Source organism: Melospiza georgiana, chromosome 4 (genome assembly GCF_028018845.1).
Source record: "Melospiza georgiana isolate bMelGeo1 chromosome 4, bMelGeo1.pri, whole genome shotgun sequence".
Taxonomy (NCBI): Eukaryota; Metazoa; Chordata; class Aves; order Passeriformes; family Passerellidae; genus Melospiza; species Melospiza georgiana.
The window spans coordinates 43,647,305-43,672,173 of record NC_080433.1 but is presented as its reverse complement, the minus strand read 5'-3'; the positions used below and the strand labels follow the sequence as shown (position 1 = coordinate 43,672,173).

Genomic DNA, 24,869 nt, shown 5'->3' with positions numbered 1-24,869 from the left:
TACTGGCTTTTGTTGGTTTGTTGTTTTTTTTTTTCATGCAGACCTCTTCTACAGCTTTTGTATCATACCAGTAACATTGAGAAACCTACTCTTTGTTTACAGAATCCCTTGTTTAGGAGGTTTTCTTCATGGGTTTTAGTTTATATTTTTCCTGTCTGTGCTGTAGCATAATCCTTCAGAAAGCTTATCTAGAATCTCTGCAGGATGCAGGGGAATACCAATATCTTAAATGTACAGACCTGAAGATAAAAATGGAGGCTTGTGGAATATCATGGAGGAAACTGGTATCAGATCTGGAAATTGAATCCACATTTTAGCACATAACTGTATACATCAATTGGCTACTATCCATGTCCTTATTTCCTGCAAATTTAAGTTTTAGACAGGAAGCTTTGCAGATTGTGGGCAAGATTATAGACTACTGAGATTCTTGTGGCTTTTTTTAGAGATCTTTATAATACAACACTCTTCCTTTTACAAGGGATAAATCAGTACAAAGGTCCACCCTGTGAATTGGCCAAGTACCTGGCCCAGATGTGCCTTGCTATGCAAAGATAAGGCAAGAAACCCTTTGAAAAAAAGGAGAAGGGGAAAAAAGCAAAAATAGAGAAGAGAATCCAGCAGAAGCAAGTATTGGAGTAGTCATGTTAAATATACCTTGAAATTTGGTGGTTCATTAATTACTTAAATGATTGGCCTCAATCCCTGCTTCACTCAGGCTTTGGAAGCTGCCTGAGATGCTGATGCATGGAAGTGGGGGTGGAACTGCAGAGTGGTAGGAATGAGGATGGGCTTGTGAAAACTGGCAGTCAGTGTCAGAACTTCATACTATCTCTAAAGTCATGCAGTCTTTGGTTAGATCCTTCACTGCTACAGCAGTAAGTCTCAATGAAAATGTTGTGGGCTATATTGCTGTTTAATTCCTTTGTTTGCTCTCTTGCCTGTGGTGGGGCTGCAGGGAAGAAGGCAGCTGCCCGTTTGTGCTATCCTGCAGGCTGTGTGCCAGTTTTGATGAAGACTCTGGAAAGAGGATGATGGCTTGTTCCCAAGGGGAGAAATAAATGTGCAGGAGGATGGTAATTCCTGGGAATAGCAAGGAGGAAACACATGGGAAGCAGCTGGGGTCACTTTCTGTGGGCCTTTGGGTTTTAAGAGAGCCTGGTGGGGGAGGTTTAGGAGAGCAAGAAACCTCAGAGAAAGTATAAGCATGAACAAAAGGCTCCTTTTGGAAAAGGCAGGCTGAGCAGAGGAGGAGAGGGATTTGAGTCTCCCCTACTGTTACTCTGTTTTACACACCAGAGAGGAGTTCCCTCTACTTTGAAAGGCCCTACCTTTTATTCTAATAAAAGCCAGCATGGGAGGCTCCAAGCCCTTCTTGTTGTCTTTGGGATGCTGAGTGTAAGAAAAGGTGTAGTCTAGGCCATCTGAAAGGTCATGACTCAGTCAGAAACCCAGAGGGCAAACATTCCTTATTTTTCAGACCTGAGTCTCAAAGTTCAAATGATTCCAAAACATTGCAAATGGTGGTGACATAATTATCTGTGGGTACCATACATTATTAATGAACAGTTGATCCAAATTATATTTATTGCTGCATCAGTTTTTTATCTAGAAACATACTTAAAATTCAGATCAGGAAGCAACATTTTCTTAATCTTGCCCTAGAATGGATTTTCTGATTTTCTTCTTTTATAACTGAGGTTTGGCTAAACAGTAAAAAAAATAAAAGGTGCTTGATGATGTGTGTAGTGAGAGATAAGCTGATTGAAAAAATGCAACAGTTAATTACACTTGAGGTGGTGGTGGTGGTGAGAGACTATAGAGGGTTGATATTTACCTGCAGACTCCTGTTTTCTTGTCTACACAAGGGAAAGAAAATTGAAAAAATACTCTGCAAACATAATTTTTAAAAAAATGTTTTCCTCAGAAGTCTGTCAGATTAATTTCTCATACAGTAGTGGAAGTTGCATTATATATGCTTTACATGTCTCATTTGTCCTTTTTGCCTGCTGATGTTCAAATAAGAATTAGTAACTCAGTCTTTTTTCTACCAAAATTTTCATTCAAAAGGAGTTGAAAAACATGAACACTAGTTATGAATTTATTATTATAAGATTATTCTCTTGTGCATTCTGTTTCTGGCACTGACAGAACAGAATAAAATTACTGGCCTTTTAAAGCAGCACCTTATTATTATTATAGCCTGGTGTATTTAATTGTAATTTTTCTTACAGGTTTTATGAGGTGTGGATTAAAGGTAAAAATCTCTGGAGCTGAACCGCCAATACTCATCCTGTGGGTTTCAATTATAGAATAATTTCTCCATTTATTCTGCTTAATTTTAGGAAACAAAGGTCACAGGAATAAATTTTCTTTGTATGAATAAACACTGGGGAAATTGAGGACCCAACTATTATTATATGAGATGACAGTCAGTTCTATCAATCTAGATATTTGCAGGTCATGGTGATGGCAAGTCTGTGCAGTTTTATTAGCAATGATGCTACTAATCAGAAATTTTAAGGGAGCCTTTGAAAATGTTCTCTCTGGGGGTGGTTGCTCCATTAAAGCCACTGCAGAATCTGTAGGTCTTACCATGAACACAGATAGATCAATGCTGAACCTTTTGGTGAATTTCTTGCTTCTTTGTTTAGCAGTATGGGATAGAGTAGTGGATGCTACAGATGTGTGGAAACTCCTACAGCTCCTGTCTAAGACTGCATCAGTCATGTCCTTTCAGCTCTCTGTCTGATTTTACTCACCCTTGATTTAGAAATTGAGATATTTTCATACTAGAAAAGATGGGGTGGGCTGATTGTTGCTTTTAAATTGTTGACAGTCTCCAAGGAATATCGACAGCATAAGAATAGTGCAGAATATTGTTACATTTCAGTGTTTTAATCAAAGGTCATGGAGGATTGCTTCTGAGTGTCTAGAAATCCTCTTCTGCATCACTTGAATGTTAAGCAATCCTGTAGATATTGTAGTTGCTACCTGTAATTTCCACAGCTGTTAATCACATAAGTGTAACATGTAGAGTGCCATGATATCAGAAAACTCTTCAGGTGTCTTCAGATACTGTTCAGTTCCTTGGAACTGGAGGGTGCCAGTGTCTCTGAGCTTGGAGAAGGGGGTGGCTGGGGTGCCCTTGGAGGCCTGTGGGAAACAACCTGGCAGGACCTGAGCAGTGTGGCCTGACTTTGAATTCACACCTGAGCAGTGTGGCCTGGCTTTGAATTTCACTTTGTTTTGTGCACAGTCAGACCAGATGGCCTCCAGAGGTCCTTTCCCATCTGAGTACTTTTATAATCCTAGACTTGGCCTGGAGCATGCTTTCCCTCACTTCTCCTTGCCCTCTGTTCTGCATTCCTATTTATTTCTTATCCTATTTCCTTGGCTGAGGAAAGCATCCACATCAGAACCACCAGACTGGAACAGACGTGTAGCTCTCTGTTGTCTCGATTAGCTTTGCTGTGAATGCTGTCTCAGCATTGTGGACAACATACAGAGAGGTTTGGAGGGGCTAATGGAATACAGCTGAATGAAAATACATGCTGTTTTAGAAAGACTGATACTTGGGAACATGGGCAAGGATAAATGATAAAAGGCATGCAGTTTTTCAGATGAAAAGCTATAATGGAGATCTGTCAAGACGAGGCCTTAGGGTAGGAAATGAAGAACAGTTTTATTCCTGTGTATAAATAGAATCCAGAGCTCCCTGACACAGTGAAGTAAAAAGGCAAAGATTTGTCACTTGGATGTAAAGGCAATGTGGGAGATTTATGTTCCTCCACTAAAAAATTTCATATATATAAGCCAGCCAACCATTTTAGTTTTGTCGAATGAGAGGGGAGTAATTATTCATTCTGGTTGATGTTCTATAAAGGAATGTGCTTATTCAAACTAGATGCATCTAATATAAAATGTAAAGCTTTGCCTTTTTTGTCTATAAAAAACTGGTTTCTTTTTTAATGGTGACATTTTAAAGGAAGAGAAAAAATTTAGCAAGTAGTAGCCAAAAAAAAACCCAGCAAAACCCAACCCAAATCTCCAAACTGAAAATCTTTTGTGGTAGGGGAAGGGGGGAATTGTAATTAATTTTATGTGTTTAAACATAAAACAATGAATAAATGCAGGGAAAAAAGAACTGAAGGAATTGTAAGTGAAACTCCATTGTAAAGATGAAATTGTTTGGTTTTGAATCACCTGCAAATTCGGGTGGAGATTTTCATGTTTGTTGAGCATTATTTTAGTTTTTCTCTGAATTATTCAAGTATGAATTCATTTACACATAGCTCGGATAGGAAGTCTTAAGAGAATTTTGTGAAAGATGGACAGGATCACAGTAACAAAAGTGATGTCTGCACTCTTAACAAGTGCTCTAAACTAATTGCAGATGAGGCCAGGCCTGGAGTCCAGACAACCTGGTGAGACCCTGTGGAAGGGTACTTTAAAATCAGACACAGCTGCTTTCCCTTCTTTTCATAAGGAAACTTTTAATAAGACTGTGCCAATCCTTAGGTTTTTCTTGCTGGTCATTGTCATTTGACATCTCACTTCTATATGTGTTTGTGGTAAGGGAAAGGTTTATGTTGCCAAACTGAAGCATTGGGGTAAGTTAGTCATTCTGGAGAGAGAGCTCTGTGTTTGAGTTCTCCTGTTACTATCAGAGCCTCTACACTTTCATATTGCTGAAACACAATTTTCATGCTTCTAGGACATTTATATAACTGCTTTGTTTTTGACTCTGAGGAGTCAGTTCTAGCTGCTTTTCCTAGCAAATGATGATTTTTTTTTTTTTGTCATGTAAGAGCTGTTAGAGGGAAATGTGCTTTTTACCAAGACATTTCCCTTTTTTCCTTGTGCCTATATTTCCAAATCTGAGTATGTGAAAATGATGGTTTTTTCAAGGTTTTGTGGATGTGATTCCTTGGTTCTTTTCTTTCCTCTTTGAGGTGGTGCCATGCACTAGGCACACAAGCAGAGACGGGATATTGCTGTGCATCACGGGGATATTACATCATGTTATAGCTCATCCCTCATGACACCAAGCTCAGATGATGTTTCTTTTGTGCTGCTTGAGTGTGAGCTTTGCTGTGCAAGTGAAATCTGTGAATCAGAATATAGATAGCTCTGAAAGTGTTTATAAATGGAAGGCATCAAACTAGTGGCTAATAGGTGTGCTTAATATGTAATAGGTATTAAAGTGTTCTTATTGTTAGTTTGGCTAGGCTTTAGTGGATGCTGGGCAAGTCACCTCATATGTATAAGAAGCCAGAATGAGATTAGTGGGGAATTATGTTAAAAGAAGGAACGACTTTAATTTGAAGGAGACATCAAAGACTTCCTGTGACTTCCTGGGGAGCTCTAACAAGAACTCCTTCAGTGATCCCTCTGATCTGGGAAAAGGAGAGGAGGAGGAGGAGTGTGTAAATATCTGTGAAGAAGTGATAAAAATCTCTCCCTGAATTCTCTAAATAAAACCAGCCATATGTCCAGAAATAATTTTATCAGCTTGTTCCAGTGTGTTTTCTGACAGAATGTATCTTAAAATTGGAAATGCTTTCTTATACTTTTAAAAGATTAATTTCTTAAAAAATAATTGCATTTTTAATGGCAGTGGCACTCTTCTAATATAATATTTCTGAAACTTAGGATTTTTCTTAGTAATAATTTTGAGCAGTTTTAGAAAAGTATTGAGCTTTCTTACTGTTTCTTAGCATCATAAAATATATGATTAACATAGTTACCATTGTACATAGATGACACTTTGATTTTTATAGCTATAGTTCAGTGTCAGAGCCTACTTTAGCATTTTATTTGTACTGTGGAGAAAATGTAAATAAAAAAACTGCTTATCGATTATATTTTACCCTTACTTAGGAGGATTGAGATGTACAGGTAATATATGACAAATATTTTTTTAAGTGTTTTTTTCTGTCTTCTCTTGAAAAGTCATTTGCTGTCATCCGCATGGCAGCTGTGATCACTGTTATAGAAAGTATTTCAGCATTCTCACTCTTCAGAATGTTTCCACGAATTTGACAGTTGGTACCCAAATAAAGTCATTTCCGAAAGCAGCAGCAGAGAAGAGAATGTGCTGCTGCTATTACTTTTGAAGAGAAGATTTATTTTTAAACTCTGATCAGCCTGCTATTATGTGCATGCTGGTTTTACCTTGTTATTAAAATATCACAACAGGGATCAAATTCAGCTGTGAAGAACCACCATGCTATCTGTATGTAATCTATTGCTTAAAAATATGATAATAGTCACCTGATGAAAAAATCCCCACAGTCTAAGAACTTATTCAACTGTATAAAGATGAGGCAAGGCGTAAATATTCATAGTTTTAGTTTTTAATTTTATTAAGAGATAGAATGGAAATGCAAGTATCTGGGTCAATTTTTCAGGCTCACGTGAAATGTACTAAATGCAAGTGGTGTGGGGAGGTATCTCACCCTTATACACAGGGCTAAGAGGGATTTGGTTGGCTCTCACACAGCATGTGGTGGCTGAAGGCAGTTCCAGTTGATGCTGACAGTGACAGCCCCATCAGGGCTTTTGTTGGCATGTGAACTGAGATGACTTTCTGTCCCACATATATATTTCAAAAGTATGGAAAAGAGACAGAATAAAATCCACTACTTTATCCTTTCTTTATGCTCTTTTCCTGTTCTTTTATGCTATATAGACTTGTATTTCAGTAAGCTGCCCTGAAACATGTGGAAGTTATTTAGGTTGCCCTTTTATAATCCAGGAATTTGACCATTTCTTTATGAGAGGGGGTATGAGATAAGGAGGGATGTGAAACTGTAATTCCCTAATGTTCTTGCAATCTTCAGAGGAATAGCTATGATAATATAATAAGCAAAGCAATGTAATACTTCATCTTCTGTCACTGGCTATCACACTGTCTTATTTCCTTTGCTTGCCAACTGCAATGCAACGTTCTGGAAACTTGATTAAGGTGCTCCATAGCCTTTTAGCACCTTTTTAGGAGTGAAGCAGGAGGATTTTTCACTTAAGGAAAGATGCGGTAAATGTACCAATAATGGCTGGAGCATGGCTGCCTTAGTCTTCAGAAATTGTATTTATGTGGGGGAAAGCACTCATCTCTCAGTCAAATAGTCCTTTTCTTTCCCTTGGGCATTCGCATGCCTAAATGTTCTAGTGAGCTGGGACAAATGGGAAAGCTATTGTTTTGGTAGAACAGCTTTGATCCAGCTCTCTGTGAAGTCTGTGGAAAGAGTCCAACTGACTTTCCTGGGAAATACAAAGTGGATGAAATATGCAGTCCATGGGAAGCAAAGCTATTGCATTTTCCTTTTCAGATTTAACTGAGACATATTAAGCATTTCTGTGCTCCAGTTTTCTTAAGAGGGCAATAACGTTTGTCACTCTCCTTCCCTCTTCTGCCTACAGAAAATCTGGTTTTGCTGGTGTCTTGTTCAGTTGGGTTTTTTAATGCAAGTGTGGTGATACAGCATATACCTGCCTTATTTGCAGCATGACTGTGTGTTCTGTTATGAAAAAGCCTCATTCAGGTTGTTAAACAGGAGAAATTGCTAGCATAAACTGAATTTTTCTCTCTGCCTTATTCCAGTGGCTTAAGTCTACATTGGGAATTGTCAGTTCTAACAGTTGAAAAACCTCTAACCACTCTATCAGGGGGTAACAGAAGTGTAGCTAAGAGATGGCTGTCGGTAGCACTTACTGTCTGAAAATGCAAACGGTGCTTGTGTGTGACAAAGCAGGACCGAATAAAAGCATTCATTGCCTAGAGGATGGCACTTCACACAGTGGATACAAAACCCCATATTATCTTCCTGTGGAAACCCAGAGCACCTGGAATATTTCTGTCTGCTCTGAGGTGCCCTGACACCCAGGGGAGCACTGACTTTGACTCTCATGGAGAAAGTTTCCTAGATTTCAAGGTAGACTAGAATCCACAAAAGTGTGAAATGGATTATATAGAGTGGTGTAGAGGTGTCACTTGGTGAGAAATTTAGGGTTTGGGATTTTTAGTATGTTGTGGATGGAAGAAAGATGGAGGGCACAGGGTGTCGTCCTGGGTTTCTTCTTCCTTCTTCTTCATGGGTTTGGGTGGCATTTTGTGATTGGGCAGAAAAGTCCGCATTGCAGCTCTTTGGGATCAGTTACTGGGTTAAAAGGGAAAATAATCTAGGTGTCAGTTCTTAATTGGATAGTTTAGTCTTAAAAGACCTTGTAACAGAAGATTGTTAGCCATTTTGTGCCTTCTAATGAAAAAGTGCCAAACTGACAGTAGTGAGACTGTTTTACTGATAAGAAATAATAAACACCAGAGTCCGAACATGAACCCAACAACTGGTACTGTCACACTTGCTCGTTGAGCAAGGCAGGCCTGAAAGCAGTGTGACTGCTGGTTGGTTACCTCTTTCAAATGTGTAGCTGCTTGTGTTGTTTTTTTTTGATCTCAAAGGTCTTTTCCAACCTAGTTGAGTCTGTGAAAACGAGGTGATGAGGCTTGAGGGTTACGCAGGTTGAATGCTTGCATGTACTTGCACCGACCCCTCCTGATATAGTTTGTCAACAAGCTCTTGAACTGTTCCTACCTATCATTACCTGAAGCAGCAGGAAGGGAGGGAGTACAGAAGTCAGCAGAGTGTAGCTGTCCTCCTGGGCCTTGCATTCTCTTGCTGTGACTAGTATGTTCCTGGAGAGAGCAGAGAGGGTGAAAGGTGCAAGACTGTGTTATGTGCAGATATCATAATTTGCAAGAGGTGAGAAGATCTCTGCCAGGTGAAGATACCACCCTTCCTATCCTTCTGTCCTAATTCCTCATTCCCTCCGCTCCGGTGCTGTAATTTAATATCATGGGTTCAACACCGAATTTCACTAAATGCAGCAGCAAAAATTGCTGGGCAACTCTGTAAAGACTGCAGTGCATGGAACTTCTTATTTCCTACACAAGAATGTTTAGTGAGACTTTCCCTTATTTATTTTTATTTGTAAGGTCTGGATATTTAGTTTTACTTAAGGAAAAGTTAAAATCCAGAACACATAATCTCATCAGTTGTTAGCTCATTGAGTTACTGTAATGCCACTTCATATTTGACTTCCAAACATCTTGGGGATGATGGGTAGTAAGAGAACAGCTGTGAAAAGGTCATTCTTGGCATCATCATTATAATTAACTTTCATTTGTTGACTAGCAGATGTTCCTATCATCTGGGGACAGGAGTGTGTTGGTAACAAATGATAAAGTGACAGAACAAAGTGACCTGGTAGGGCCTGACAACAGAGTTGTTAAATACCTTCCCTGTAAAGATTTGTTTCTGTTTATCTCATGTAATTTCCATGTGTATAGATAAAAACAGTGGTGAACTTGGGAAAAGGGAAATTTCTCTCACTTTTTCTTAAAGTGTGTCACTTACATGAGAAAATAAGGAAGGACAGCAAAAGCTGTATGGAAAAGACAGTTTTGGAGGACATTTCCTGTGAGTCTTAAAAGGGGGAGCCCTTTTGCCTTAACCTTCCCAGGCAGCTTCAGCAGCTGAATTTCCCTTTTTCTGGTTGGTGGCCTGCTTCTTATAAGGTCTCGTTAAGGTCTTCTCTGTATTGTCTGAGCAATTTCACAGCAGATTTGGTGGCCTGCTTCTTATAAGGTCTCGTTAAGGTCTTCTCTGTATTGTCTGAGCAATTTCACAGCAGATTTGGAAGTTCTTCAAGGTTTGGTGAGTGACCCCTGGAGCTAGATTTTACCATAGATGGCAGGACAAAAGCATCTATTTTATAGTATTAAGACAGGTAAAATCACTTGTTCTCCATTATGCTTAACTTCCCGTTAACATTGGAGTATCTGACAACTTCTGTTAATAGCTGAGATGGCTGGGTTGGAAACCCAGGTTCTGATGTGTGTGAATGCTACAGGATACCTGTAGATTTTCAGGTGTTTTTCTTTGCTGATTTATGCTGATTTATGCTTGTTGGTTTTCTGTTTCTCCTGCTGGCTGATTTATGTCCGGAGATAGCTCAGGGATGCCACTTGCTCGGTTTCTCGGCTGTTTCAAAGACCTGGAAAGGCCCAGAGTGGCCTTGGGCAGCCTGCGCTTCAAAGGACGAGGAGAGACTTCTGATCTTGTTTCGGTCTCAGTGTTTATTAATTGTTTATCTAAAAGATTTTCTTTCAGCCCGACAGAGGTCTGCACAGCAAGTCAGCCATGGGCACACTCTGCAACCCCTGGGGCGGTCACTTATCTTTATACCCGAAGTTACGTGTACAATATTTATAATTTTTCCCCAATACCTTCTACTCTTATTAACCGGTGCACTTCTAGTAAAGACCAATCCCAAAGTGCCACCATCACCACAGAAGATGGAGGCCAAGAAGAAGAAGAAGAAGGACAGGACATGCCCCAATTCCTCCATCTTACTTCTCTAGACCCCCCTGTACAGAAATCCTAAACCCTGTGTTCTACACCTTAATTAACTTATCCCTTCACCATTCACCCCAGTGAAATCCTCCCAGTCCTCATACAGGTGTCATCTCCTGTGTAGGATCAAAGTCCAGCCACCAGACACTTCTGGCAACATTCCAGGACTCCCGAGCCCCCCAAGGGTGGTCTCGGTCACTCTGCACCTTCATCCTGAGGTGCTGAGATCCCACAGATACCTGTCCTGGTAAAGAAACATCATTCAAAACGTGAAGGTATGAGGGCAGCCTAGCTATGGGTTATGATGCTTGAGGGCATGGCGCCCTGGTTGCTGAAAGGCACAGGCCAGTATTGCTACAGTGTGAAAGTGCTTAGTGCAGTACTGACATTTGTCTGCCTTGAGGAGAGCTTTGGCCGTTTGCTTGAGTCACTGAAGAGGAGGTGAAAGAGGATTTTTGGCAGCCAATTAAATAAGGTACTGTGAGAGAAGCAGCAGCTCTAACCATACAGAAATTATAGGTAGTACCATTTGTAGTCTCTTAAGTTGGGAGCCTCTGTTTCAAAGGAGTACTGTAAGAGGGTACAGATGTTGGACAGCATAGCCAGATGTAGCTGCAAGTTCTGTAAACTAAGAGCCATGATGAACTTCTGCTGCTCTCATAGATACAAGTGTGGAGCTTTATTGGGGAAGAAATAAGTTTCTGATGTTATCTTTGCATACAATTTAATTAGATTGTAATGTTACTAACTGTGGTTCTTCTCTTGAGAATACTAACAGGTATGAGGAGGACTTGATCTTTATGTGAGACCATACTGTTGCAATACAGGTGTCTACTTAAAATGACTGGTGTCTTAGCAATCATTGGGCATCTAAATTGGTGGGTTTTAGAGGCTTTTTCATTAAACTAGGCTATATAAATTAAATTATCCTCATGTTTTCCTTTCTCTTGTACATAGAATTTATCTGTATTTAAGTGGAATATAACCTCTATTAAAAAAAACCTAAATAGGAACATTTAGAATTTGCATGAAGAAAAGATTATATTTGGGGGAAAAAGTTTTTACATTACCTTATCCAAAGTAAACAGATATTTCATTATAAATTTCAATTTCTCTTTATTTTCTGAGGTCACTTATGATTCAAGCAGTGTTTTAATTGAGGCTTTAGGGATTTCCTGCATACAGTGATTCAAATGACTTTCAAAAAGTTAGCTTAACTTCTGAGAAACTGGCCAACAAATAAAAGCTTATGCTTATTCCTACTTTGTATATGAAAATGCTCCTACCATGTAACAGAAAGTTTTAGTAAGTTATAATGCAGGTGGGTGGGTTTTTATTATAAACTATGTTAATTTATTTCTTTCCAATTTAGAAAAAGCCTAATTTTCCTTCTGTTCTACTTAACATGTTTCCAAAGGCATGTGGTAACATAGTGTATTTAGGGATGGAGGAGAAGGAAGGAAATGAACAGGGCAAACTTTCAACCATTCTCAGCTTGCTTGAGCTCCTTTTATTTAATAAAGGGACTGCAAAGTTCTAAATTGGCCTCTTTGCATAATGCCTGTTTATTCTGGAGCCACTAAACTTAGGTCCCAAGTAGTTCTGAAACATCACAAAATATTTGGACAAACATTTTCTGGAGCAGATTTTAGGAGGTTCCCTGAACAATGAAATAGGCAGGCTAGGTAGTACAGGGCAATATCCAGCTTGGGTGATGAAGCCTTTTTAAGAAGTCCCTTGTGCCACTCCTGAGTAGGAGTTTACCATTTGTTAGTGGCATGGTAGGAGTCCTATAGACATTGGGCACTGAGCTGTTAATGAGCTCTATGGAAAAAAAGCTGAGTAAAAAGTAGCACACAATAAAGGATTTCCCCATTTTCATACATTTAAGCATAGTTACGTGAGTTCTTTGAACAAAGATTATTGGCTTAAGCAAGTGGATGGAAGTGTCTCCATAATACTGTATATTGAGTTTGATTTAAATGTCTGTGGAAGTACCTAGTAAAACTGTCATATGTAGTTGGATAAAATCAGCTGGTTATAATCACCTGCTATGTTAATTTAAAACATATTCACCATGACAGAGACATGCCATGTAATTGTTGAATCTCCTTTGTATTTCTTATAATGGAATATTTAATTATAATTTTAAAATGATAATGTAATTAGCATAATTTATTTTTTAAAAAATCTCTATTGCTGTCCTTAATTACATTATTTCTAACAATACTGCACATTAAAGATAGTCTGATAAGAGTTCACATATTTCTATGCCTTGGTATTTGCCCTCTAGACATCTGATGGTAATTCTTACATTTCTGAGGAAAAAAAATCTATCATTTCAACATTATAGAAATTCACATAGTTTGACAAATCAATCCCATTAACCTCCTTCACCCCATTGGTTTTACTATTCAGAGCTTTTGGCATGAAACCGTAAAAGCATGAAAGTACAGCAAAGTAGGTTTAAATTCTTGCAGTCTGTTCTGCTTTCTGGATGTTTGTATCACTGAAGATGTTCTGAGAGTGTGGAATCCAAGTACAGGGTATATTGGATTGTTCACTTTTAAAGACTCCTCTTTGAAGAAATACCTGTTCAGTGGTATGAACTTCTAGTTGAGCCAGATGTCACAAATGTGATCTGAACCAGGTTGCTTCTACAGCAATGCCTATTTATATGTTGTGTAAACTGGAAATGTTTGGGATATAAACGTGCAGGGAAGCACGGACAGTGTTCTTGAGGGAGCTGAGGCTGTGCTGGCTCTGTCCCTCACAAAGGGGCTGTCTGTGAAGGCCTGGGGAGGATCAGCCAGCTCTCACAGCAGCTCCCAGCAGTGGGAGCCTGGCTGATGTGCCAGCTCTGTCCTGGCTGATGTCCCAGCTCTGTCCTGGCCAGGGTCACGTCAGGAGTTGCAGCTTCCTGCACGTCCCTGTGCCCTCCAGCTCCTGTGGGCAGAAGTGATACCCTGGGAGCTGCTGCCCAGATGTGGGATCTGGCATCTGAGTGTCCCTGCGTCACCAGTCCCTGCCTCTCTGCCTAAAGCTGGGGAATCTTTCCTGCCTTATTAAAGCCACTGGTGCCAGGAAAGTGACCAAAGCTCTTCTGTGTCTATAGAAGATATCCATGTATAAAATATTTATTACAAATAAAGAAATAAATGGTTCTTTGATTGAACTGTTCTGTGTTCTCACTTTACATCTTCTTTCTGGCTTTAGTTTTTTTTTTTCTTTTCATTCAAACAGAAGCTATATTTAGGGAGAAATATCAGTGACGTCTAAAGGAATGCATCAAGTTGTCTTTGGAACTTAAAAATCTTGGCAGTGGCAGGACTCAGACTGTCTGTGTCTGGGGATGCTGGACAGATTTTAAGCATCTGGCCAGATGCTGTGGTTGACTGAAACATTTTTATTTCACAACCCTTGCAAATTGTTGGTAATTTTAACTTGATGCTCCACTCTTCTCTTCTCTCTGCTTATACAGCCCGGCATGAAGGAAGCCTTTTGTTTTTTCTATTTTGCTTTACCACTACAGCAGAGGATCATCACAACTCATTAAGGAGATAATATAGTTTAACAATGTTACACATGTGCATGCATGCCACTGGAACAAATCTTTTATACTTCTTGGTTTTTTTGTATGCGTTTTGATTATTGTTGATTTTCTTTATTATACCATACAAAGGAGCAACTTAAAGTATTCAGCTAATTCTGAGTATTAAACATAAATTAAATAGGAGAAGAAAAAAGCTTATAACATTTTGGAGAAATAAGGTTAGATAAAATAAGAAAAGACCAAGGTTTATTGGATAGAAAAGGAATTGTTAATCCTATGAACTAGAGAGGCTGAGATGAAAAGTATAAAAGAAAAAAGTAATGAGCATAGAAAATTAGTTGTTTAGGTAGGGAAAGATCCAGGTTGTATGCAGAGGTGGCAAATGAGGGATTAGGGAGCAAAATAAGCCAGTTACTGGATCAAATATTGAGGAACCTGGATCAGTACAAAGGGGTGAAAATCTAGGCTGCTTGGGAGAGGATTAGTATTGAAAAGTGATAATTACAGTTGAAAAGGAAGACAATAAGGCTTGCACAAGAGGGGAAAAAAGGATAAAAATGAATCTAAAAAGCAAAGTAGAAAACCCAGGATTTTGTGAAACAGAAGTCTACTATGTAATAGAAGCCTCTCATTTAATCCAGGAGGGGATGATGATAATACAAATGAATAATCAATTTGCTTTCAGTTTTTCTCACATGGTGTGTGCCTCATGATCTTTCCTGGAGGACAGAAGCAGGGAAGTCACAGTTGTGTTTACAGGAAATTGATTTGGAGCACTTATTTTCAGCTGCTGCCAGGTATGCTCCAAGGGGTAAATTTTCAAAACTACAATTGGAAAATGTGTGTAGAAAAGCTTGGGGTTTGTTTGGACAGAAATGGATTTGGGATGCATCTCTCTTCCGCTGAGTTGCAATCCTTACATTTGTCAAGAGACCTCCCATTCTTCCCTAGAGTTATGCATTTATTTATTTAAATGTCTATATTTGGATAGTGGTAGGAAATTTCTGTGTAATCAGTGTGAATTTTGTTTTCTTCCCTTGAGTAGGAAATTGTGGTGGAAGAACAACTTAACTTGCTAATAATAGAGTTTGGAAAAATTTTGGCATTTTTCTTCATGGAATTTAGTGAAGCAATAATTCACAGAGTTAGTATAACACTAGTAAAAGTATGTAAATAATTCTCTGATTAGAGGAGTTATCATTGAATGAATTATTCATAAGCTATTTTTTATACACAGATTAAAGCAAAATGTATTCACATTTTATTTGAAGCAATATTGGAAAATTAAAATATGTTTGCAATTAATAACTTCAACAATTGTAGGCATGGTTCATGACGATTTTTACTTTCTACTATAACCAAGATATGGAAAGGAGTAGGTCAGGTACAGTGATCTGCAATGAAAATGTTTCTTTATGCTGCAGATCTGACCTCTTCCAAGGGAAAGAAACCACTGAGTCCCTTCAGAAATGTTCTTTAGCATTTTCACTTTAGTATCCAAGGTTGATACTATTGGCTGCATTAATCTGCTTCTTTGTGTGGAATAAGGATAAGGTAGTCCAAAGTTTCAAGTAGCAATTAAGAAATTGCTTCACGAACAATTTCTTAAATTCATTTTCACTGTCTGAGGATTCAATTCTTGTAACTTCTGCATTTTGTTTAAATTTTGTTCTTGTCAATAAAGTAAACCATGGAAGTGAAATGATGAAATGAAGATCTGTGCATATGTGTCTTCCTTGGTTCAAGGGTGGATGCATTTTTTAAAGCTCTGTGCGAGTCTGTCATAAGTTCTTGGTTTCAGTCCCAGATCAGCTGTGATGGTCCACGTTATATGGGCCATTATACGCTAAACTACATTAGAGGACCCAATCTGGCCTTTCTCAGCCTTGAGTTGTATCACCCTTGAATAATATATATCTGTTCAGTGTGAAACAGAAGCAAAAAGGGTAGACTCTAGTTTCAGATTATGTACATCAGTAAAAGGTGGTTTTCATCTTTTAACAAGAAGACTGTATTAATCGGAGGGATCTAACAGTAGTTGCTAACATTCTGAATTTTTGGTTACTGCTGTTGGTGCACTCTGACACCCCAGATTGTAATGCTATCGCCTGAAGCTAGAAGAAAAAATATATGTAATGCTCTTGGTGTTCTTCATGTAGCTTCTTTCTGGCAGGGAAGACATCACCTCTTGTTCCCTTTTTCTCTTGTCAGGCATAGCAGTGATGACCCTTTCTCATTTTGCTGCAGGAGGCCCTCTGCTGTTGGTGTGCAGTGCAAGAAAGAATTGTGTGAGTGGTGTGCAGCTCCCATTGCTCGTCCTCCCCATCCTGTGCTGCAGCTGTGTTAGTCAGACATCTCCTCCCCCCATGCACCTTCAGCACCCAGTTGTTCCTCAAAAGCTGTGTCTCCCAAAATGGTACTAAGGACTAGGACTTGGCAAGCTGATGTGGCAGATGTGGAGCACAAGGCTTGGGACAGGATGGGGCCTGGGCAGGCCTGTGTCTTGTTGGGCATTGGTAGGGATGTGACAGCTTGTGCACGCTTACAGTGCCCTCCCTAATGGCAGTGTCTCGTGTGTATGTCTGCACACTTCCTTGTGCAGTGTTTCTGCGTTGCTGCTGCAGTCTCGCTGCTCAGCCCTGCGGCACCCTCAGAAGCAGGTGCCGGTCTGCTGTCAGGGCAGGTGGCCCTGCTGTATGAATGGCAGCAGGAACTAGCTTCCTCTTTCTCTTTTCTCTTTGTCCCATCTTGGAGCTAGACACTGCAGTTTGAAGTTAAAAGCCTGGATTGTGTCCAGAGGCGGACAGCAAAGCTATTGAAAGTTCTGGAGTACAAGTCTTATGAGGGGCAGCTGAAGGAGGTGGGGTTGTTTAACCAGTCAAAAAGGAGGGCTCTCTACACCACCCTGAAGAGCCTGTAGCCAGCTAGGGATCAGCCTTTTCTCCCAGTTAACAAGCTATAGGACTAAAAGAAATGGCCTCAAGTGGTAACAGGGGAGGTTTATACTGAATGTTAAGATAGGCTTCTTCACCCAAAGGCTGGTCAAACATTGGAGCAAGCTGTCCAGGGAAGTGGTTGAGTCACCATACCTGGAAGTGTTCAAAAGACATGTAGATGTTGTGGTCAGAGACATGGATTAGTGATGGGCTGATAGTGTTGGGTTAATCCTTGGACTCCATGATCTTAGAGGTCTTTTTCTACCCTAATGATTCAGCAGCTCCAAAAAGGCTAGCTGCAACCTTATTAAATTCAGGTCATGAATCCACATTGTGGTCTGTTAGTAATCTAGCTTTTGTATCTTATTTACCTTATTTATTCAAACCAGATCTTGTTTTTTCAGTGTTTTTTTTTTATTATTTCTGAGTATGTAAAAATTCATTTTTGCTGTTGACACATAAACCATTATTGTTGTTACCTTAGGTGCTGTTTGTCACAGCCAAGTCATCTTATACCTCCTCTTGCCTGGCTGCACATGCAGGGAAATTTGAGTTATTCTGCCCATTGAAACTTATTTTTATTATTTAGATTTTCACTGTGCCATTTCTGGACTGTTGCAACTGGCTCAGAATGTGTTCTAATTAAAGAAACTATTTCTGCTCAGTTCACAATGGATCTGTATCTGAAACAGGGAGAATTCAGTGAAATTTATTCATCTTGTGTGTGAACAGCAACACTAATGAAAGGAAATGAGTTGCTGTTCAGAGGTATGAAGAGAGGAAAAGTAGCTCTTCCTAGTAATTCACTATGGTTAAAAGAAAACATATTTACTGGCTTGCTTGGTTAAAATGATGTGACTACAGAAAAAGGTGTTTGAAAATTGAACAATTTTTCTCATCCTTTTTAGCCACATCCCATATTACGAAATTGAGAGCTGTATTGCTAGCTTCTAGCTGTAGGAAGTATTTTTTTTAAGTGATCTCATGTTCTAAATTTGGGGTTTTTTTAGATTTGGGTAAAATGTAGTATTTCAGAGTAATTAATCTGTTTGTGTCGAGTTTATTCTGGGGACTACAGCCATATTTTAAAAAAGAAGCTATGAGGTCATAAGACTTTTATGAAATAGGCCATTGATGGAAAAAGCATAAGATGAAGCAGCATTCATGTAGGCAGTGTGGGGAGTGGATTTTGGCACAGAAGCGGCACCCACAGCGACTGCGAAGATCAGCGTGTCTTCCATTCTGCTGTCTTGGAGCACTGCTTGGTAAGGAGATACCAGCTGCCACTAATCAGGTATTGACACTTCCAAAATTCAGGGGGTTTTGGTATTGAGAGCTTAAAAAGTCTGTGGGTTTAGTTCTTGTCTTCCATAAAGAGGAATCCTATCACAAGTGGTTAAATTGTTCTGCCATGTTCTTTATGCTCTGCCTCTGTTAGCAGTATTAGTAGTTATTTGTTGAGTCCAGTCTGACAACAGCAGATGATGGCAGTGAGAGTCACATAGTAGTCTAGTACTACAGTCATGCAAGAAATGACTCGTGAAAGGGCACTGGAACATCTAAATATCCTGTATTTGTGTTTTGAGGGGTGTACTGGCTTGTACAGAGGACTGTCAGGAGGCAGTGTAGATAAATGACTGTTATCCTGTTACTTCAGACACAGAACTATAATTAGGCACTTCAATATTGGGCTACTTAACAGGAGGAGGATAAAGAAACCCCTAGGAATCTGAGAGAATTTTTTATTCCACTCTTTGCTTTCTTATGTACAGGCCCTTTTTCAGATTTAAATTTTGCTGGCAGTTTAACTTGCTTCCCTTGCCTGATCCTTTCTGACTGAGTCTCTTGATGTGCTTTGGTTAATTTGAAAGCAGTTTTTTCCTGTCTTGTAGTTTTTTAAAAAAGCCTTGGTGGGGTTAAGTCTGTCTTTGCCAAAATCAATCTGTATGATTTACTCAGTTGCTCTATTTTTAGATTTCTTCCTGCTCTGTGGGAGATGCAACAAGCAGAACCTTCATTTCTATGCGGAATCGTAAATTCTGTAGCATTTCTAGTGCATATGTTCCAAGTCAGGCAGAACAGGGAATTGTACCTTTGCCTGCTACATCCAAGCTTAAAGTGGGGCTCAGCAGGATGCAGACATATGCTTTTCTTATTTCCCCCGGCTACACTTAGATATCAGTGCTGGATGGATACAACCAGCTTCAGAATCTGAGAACTGTGGGGACTTGGTTGTCTTCTGGCACTTCCCTCAGAAGCGAGGCTACCTTAGAGAGGTGTTTTAGGTTTTTTGGATCCTGCGAGGGCAAGAAATTAGTGAAGTGTAGAAGGACTTGCAAACATTGACAGGGAAAAATTGAAATGCCCCAGAAGTAACAGGGTGCTGAAATGTGGACAAAGTGTTTTGTGTGATTAGATGCTTGTAAGTCTCTGCAAATCTTGTTCTCCCTGTAAATGAATGTCTTAAGTAGCCTGAGGTGATGAATAGGAGCATGGATAAGATTTCCATGCATAGAGTGGATTTGTCCATGATTTACTGAATACTGCTAAAATTCTCAGAAAGGAGACTTAGCATTTTATTATGTAGTACTTAGCCCAGGAAATCATGGTCTTGACTAGAATCTCATGGCAGTACCACAGGAAAAAATATATAATAATAATAATTATTCTTAACCAAAACAGCATTGTAGTCGATGCTTTCCAGACCACTGGAGAAAATGTTATCCCAGAATGAAGTAGAGAAATTGTGATGATTTCAGTAGAAGCCATTTCTTGCCAGTGCCATTGAGAATGGCAGACTTACAGCTTCTGTGAATCAAGCTGCGTAGATACAGTTTTAACTTGCATCTATTGGAAATGCTTGCACCCAAGCATCTGTAAAACTATTAAACAGCAAATTATTTATTTGGTTCTTGCTGTAGCAGATAAAAAGAATCGCCACTTATGCTTACAGAGTATTAATCAGTCCTGAACCCGTGAGCTATAGCAGTAAGTTTTAAAGGCCCAAACAATAAGGAGCTAACATTCATATCTGTGAATTATCCTTCATATCTGAAGTCCTACACAAATTTGAAAACTAGCTGAATCTGCTCCTGGGTTTGGTTTTCTCAGCCAGAGTTATCCTTAAGAAGTAAAATGGTGTAAAATTCAGATCCTGAATTCTAAAATACCACTGTTGTTCCCAAATATCACATAACTTGTTCCTAAGAGAATTCCTGAAAGCTTGTGCCATGAAAAAGTACACTATGTAGTTTCATGTTTCAAGCACTTTTGGAAGCCTTTTACAAGTATCTGATGGCATGAATTCACAACTGCTGGTATATGTTTTTGTGGTGTCACTAGACCTTGGTTATGTCCTGGGAAGTCTTCAGTGCTTACTATTATGCCTCTCTTTTATCTTTTCTATTATTAACAATCTAGCCTGTATAAATAATGATAATTTGAGAGACAATGCTAGGTTTGGTTTTTCTGGTATTGCAGTGATACAGCTTTTGTTGGCACCTGCCTTCTAGTTAGACAGGCTATATAATTTTTTTTTTGCTTCTTTCATACAGCAAACCTATATAACAACAGTAGCAATGTTTGCTAGAAGCAGAAGGTGATTCTGTAATTTTTTGAAAAAGTAGTTGTTTTGGTGCCCCATATGATATTCTGTTTATGGCAAATGTATGAAATGTGCTCAGAGAGAATCAGAAATATTTCTGAGAACTTTTTTCTCATATTTCCTTTTTTGTTGATTATTTCATTTGGAAGATAGCTCTGTAGCAGGTTAAGTGCAGTTGTTTTCTGGCTGTACTGCTTCATGGTTTTGTTTCAGTTAAAAATCTGATCTGAGGCAAGAGCTGTATTTTTGTCAGTCTCCCTGTGTTAATTCAAACAACTCTTTAAAGATGAAGTTCCACGGTACAAAAGGCATTGGACTTTCTGGTGGAAAGGCTGAATAAGCAAACCTGAAAGTGTCTGCAGTAATAATTGTGATCAATTTCTGTCTGCTAAGATGACATAGGTTAGATTAACATTGGATTCTGCCACAAATTGCGGCTTTGCAACAGGGCTTAGTAATATGTGTGTCTGCCTGTCTGTCACAGTGTTTGATACATGTCAGACTCTTGCGTAATCTTTTCCTTGAATGAATAGGGCACTTGAAAATGTGTCAGAGAGAACAGTCACTCCACACACAGGCAGAGTGATCGACTTGGAGATTTATCAGCCTCTTTGCTGTTGTAATTGGACTATGGTTTGCCCTATATATACATACCTTTACTATCAAAATACATTCTATTGTTGTAATTCATATGCAATTAAAATTTGATTTAGTAATATCCTCATACAAAAGATATTTTCCTTCCCTGCTTCATAAAAGGAAACTTTTGAACTAGATTGAAACTGGTTTTTTTAATATATAGCAGTGCTTCCTGTTCACTTGAACACATGCTTAGTTTTAGAGAAATTTCTGTTTGAAGATGTCACAAAGCTTCAGTCCTGTGAAAGGTGTTTTGCTGGCTACAAAGTCCACTGATGATTAGTTGCTTAAGGCCCTTTTCATGTTCTTTTTTTTTAAGCTTCATTGCAGATCAGTTCATGCAACTGACAGAGTAACAAACCTTAGGCTCCTAATTATGGTTCTATCAACCAAAGGGTTATTTTAGAGAAGAATAGAATGCAAGTGATGGACTCTATTTTGTGCAGAGCCACCATTACATGCAATATTTTATTTGTGCAATTGTAGTGCTTGTATATTTGTCTACCTACTTACATCTATCTGCATATGGAAACAGATCAGTTGCATTTTCTGTTTTTTAAAAAATACATGGCTCCAACATGAATAATATTTTATGGATGAAGTTCATTTGCATTAGGCCTAATTTTTGTTCATTTGCCTTCCATTATCATTGTAATTTCCTGAAAATTACAGTTTAGTCAAGAGGGACTTCAGGATGAATAATAGAGGGGTGAATGAATGCAGCATGTATTTTACTGTTCCAGCCATCTGCTATAGGTTTATCCTGGGTGTTTCCACTCTGATTGAATCAGTACTGTAAACTTTGTTATCCCATCCAGCAGTCTCTGGCTACAGAAGTGCAGGGAGAAATTCCCCTTTTGCACACATCTGTGCTTTTCAGGGTTAGGTAGCTTTGTCTGGTGTCCAGTGGTACACCAGTCTGAGCTCCACGGTTGCCCTATGCCTGTCTTTCAGTATGGACACTTTCTCTTAAATGAGATTTTAAAATTTCAGTCATGATTCATTTTCTTGTAAAGATGCTGCTTGCCCTTTCAGACAGATACGTTTCTTGATATAATAGAAGGGAAACAGACTGTGAACTCTGCTTTTGTCAGGACACACCAGGACACTGCTATCTGTTCTGCTCCTTGGGTGGTGGGATGTAACATCTTGGAGCTGGACAAAGTATGGAATAGCTTATGAATACCATGTTTGCTGCAGTAGGTGCATACATTGTTTTTATTTTTTTTTTCTTTGCTCTGCTAGGGGTTTTGCAGAACCTAGAAACTGAACTTGCACATCAGATTTGAGGTGAAAGTCTGATCTCTTGCCAGCAACTTCCATCCCTTAAGTGGGCAGGAAGAAATTCAACCATAATAGCATTATTCTGAGGGATAAAGGGGAGGTCTCTCAAGACTGAGAGGCTTCTTAATATACCTAAAAGTATATAAAATAGTAAATATTTCGTCACAGAGTCCAAAAGTATGTAATTCTGTTTGGGATTGTAAGCTTATCTCTGAAGTTAGTTGTGTAGGTGCCATGTACTTAGAAGTTGGTTATTTTCCTGTCACATTCACTGGAATTGGCCTTTGTAATTTCTTTTTTCTTTAGTCTAGCAAATGTTTAGATGTAACAAGCCTAATGAAGCTGACTTCACAAATCACAATAGTGCAGCATTTAGCCACTGTTACTGTTATGGATTTCCCCATTTTTTGCTGTGTAGCATTTACTCATTTCTTCTTGAGAAGACTCTTCTTGTCTCCCAAATTTTTCATATTTTCTTAATGTAGTTAAATGTTTTCTAAATTACATACTTGAATTCTATTGTAATAGAAAATTATCATCTTGATTAAAATACCTGATTAAGTTATGTTCTTGGTCTTCCACTGTGTCTGATTTTTCACTTCTAGAGGTTTTAATGAATTTATATATTTATATATTTTTATATATTTATACTTTTGACATATTAACACTTTTGCATGCGATGCAGAAGCTGAAGATAAAAATAACTGTGAGAGCAAATACATATTTTGCAGTGAAATTTAATATTTTATATCTTTCAGTTAGGAAAAAACCCCAAATAATGTATTTTTTATCTATATGGAAAGCAGATGTAAGTGTTTCAACTTCTTCATTTTCACTGTGTTGTTTGATGGTTGGGGATTGGTTTATTTTTATTTTCATGATAAAAGCAAGCTCAAATGAAGTTTTCTTGCAGCTGGCTATTTTTGCTTCTATACAAATCCTTGCTGCTTCTAGCAAATATACAATTGATTACAAATAAATGCTATAATAAAAAATGACTATGGTAAAGAATAATTGAAAATCTAGGTGGCCAAGAAACCATTGAATCAAGAAAGAAACAACTTTTCAAAACTTGAAACAAAAGTATACCAAAACAATTATCAGATCTATGCTGATAGAAGACTCACAAAATTGCTCAGATTCAAATTTCTTAATGTAAGATTCTCACTCTTGTGTAAAATTCCACTTATTTGCTTTTGTCCAAGTTCTTGGTCATGTATGTGGTTTGTCGTGTAGTGCAGCACTTACTGGAACTGTCTGGCTTCAGATACTCTTCAAGTGAAGTAACACATCAAGAGCTGCTGAGCCATGTTAAGAGTAACTGATTCTCATGATAACTAAATGAATTTTTTTTTCTGTGCTCTCAAATGAGAGCACTAGTTTAGCTCGGGGAAAGCAGCATTAGTGTAAGCATAGAGCTAAATACTATAATAAGATTCAGGAACTTTTAACTTACTTCCTAATAAGGAGAATATTCTTTAATCAGCAGAAATACCTGCTGAGATATGCATGTGTGCCTTCTCTTTAGCCCAATGTCTTGATTTTTGCCTTAAGGGTTCCTTCTTCCATTTCATGCAGACTAAACATTTCTTTGCAACATCTTTTCTGTGCAAAAACCTATGTCTGCCTCCTTAGCAGCATTTTGTTTTTCAAATGTAAATATATAAATAAAGAAAGCCTAAGGGGAAATTAAGACAAAGTCTCAGAAAAATTATTAATGCCGGCTATGTCCCTATAGCAACATGAAGATAGAGGAAGCAAGTAGGAAGTGTAATCTCTGTGGAGAGGAGTTGCATTTCTTGCTTTAGCCTAGCTCCTGGATGGTCTGTTCAAGTTCTTGCAGACTCTAGACCAGAAGAGACGCTGGTCTTACACAGGCTGTGCTGGTGATAGCGGGAACACCTCGTAAGCACTGTCTTCCTCATCAGCTTCAGTCTTGTACTCTGTTGTCACACATTTCTCAGTGAATTGTCACACTGAGTCTCAGTGCGCTGTTTTGTTCTGCAGGTGCAGATGAAAACCTGGAAAACCTGTTGCACAGCTGTTAGGTGTTGTGGGAGTCTGCACCGCTGCTCAAGGCTTTACAGAAGAACTTGCAAGAGACATCTTTTCCTTGAGACTCCAGCAATGAGGTTGTTAGCACTTCTTTCTCATGATTATTTGAGAACAGTGAATGTTTTAAAGCACCTGTCATGCAGTAGAGCATTATTAGATATAGGAAATGTAGAAAAAGGTGTAAATTCTTTTGTGTGCTGATTTTCAGCTGGTTGTTGGGCCTGTTACTTCTGATGTCCTGTATCCCATGTGAACTTTAAAAGGAGTCATTCCAAAGCACCAATTATCATTTCTCTTTCCTACAAATTCAGACATAAACATGTAGTGACTTTTTTATTGAATGGCAGCAGTCACTTGTGACAGTAATTGCTGCTTATGAT

At 38.7% G+C, this 24,869-nt stretch overlaps 1 protein-coding gene across 5 annotated transcripts in view; it reads left to right on the top strand.

Annotated features, from left to right (window-relative positions):
* Positions 1-24,869, top strand: part of NAV3 (neuron navigator 3) — a 509,240-nt gene that overhangs the window by 83,030 nt on the left and 401,341 nt on the right. Inside the window, exon 1 of one of the 5 annotated variants that reach the window (XM_058021929.1) lies at positions 24,478-24,566. The exons of the other annotated variants lie outside the window; for them this stretch is intronic. The gene's annotated coding sequence lies outside the window, so the exon portion shown is untranslated. Of the gene's footprint in view, positions 1-24,477; positions 24,567-24,869 lie in introns of those variants that run through there. 5 annotated transcript variants of the gene reach the window in all.